This window comes from Penaeus monodon, chromosome 24 (assembly GCF_015228065.2).
Source record: "Penaeus monodon isolate SGIC_2016 chromosome 24, NSTDA_Pmon_1, whole genome shotgun sequence".
In the NCBI taxonomy this organism is placed as follows: domain Eukaryota; kingdom Metazoa; phylum Arthropoda; class Malacostraca; order Decapoda; family Penaeidae; genus Penaeus; species Penaeus monodon.
In genome coordinates this window covers 28,931,980-28,932,531 of record NC_051409.1, presented here as the reverse complement: position 1 = coordinate 28,932,531, position 552 = coordinate 28,931,980, and the positions used below count along the sequence as shown (strand labels likewise).

At 30.3% G+C, this 552-nt stretch overlaps 1 protein-coding gene across 1 annotated transcript in view; it reads left to right on the top strand.

Moving 5' to 3' along the window:
- LOC119588707 overlaps positions 1-552 on the top strand; it is a 20,395-nt gene that overhangs the window by 687 nt on the left and 19,156 nt on the right. The gene's annotated exons all lie outside the window — the stretch shown is intronic.

Below are 552 nucleotides of genomic sequence, written 5' to 3'. Positions count from 1 at the left end.
GAAAAAAGGATTACGAACTGACGTAAAAATCACAACCTTTCATTAAATATAGGAAGATGTGATACAAAAGAAATAAATAACAGAAAAAAAAAATCTGAGAATTTTGCATTATGAAAGTGTTACAATGACAGATTGTGAATAGGAAAAAGTCAAGAAATTTGACAATTTTATGCAATGCAAATGCAAAATAAGTGTATTTTATTTAAACATTTAACATAGAAAAAACGCACAATATATAAATCTATTGCTTAACCATACCTCAAGCTATGGTTACATAGTTGCTATAAAAAAAGTATATTCATGCACTGAATGCGTGAAAGCAATACAAATATTTAAATCTTTATTTCATAGAGTAATTCTCCACTAATACAAACATCTATCACCTTTTCTCTCGTGCTTTATCACCTCTCCATCATTCCTGTTATCCACCGCCATCATTTCATATTCCTTTACATAGTGATCACATCCTCATCATCTCTAGCGTATATTGTAATCACATTCATAACATTTCCCATGATTACCATATATGATCAGCTACCCAGTTACCGCATG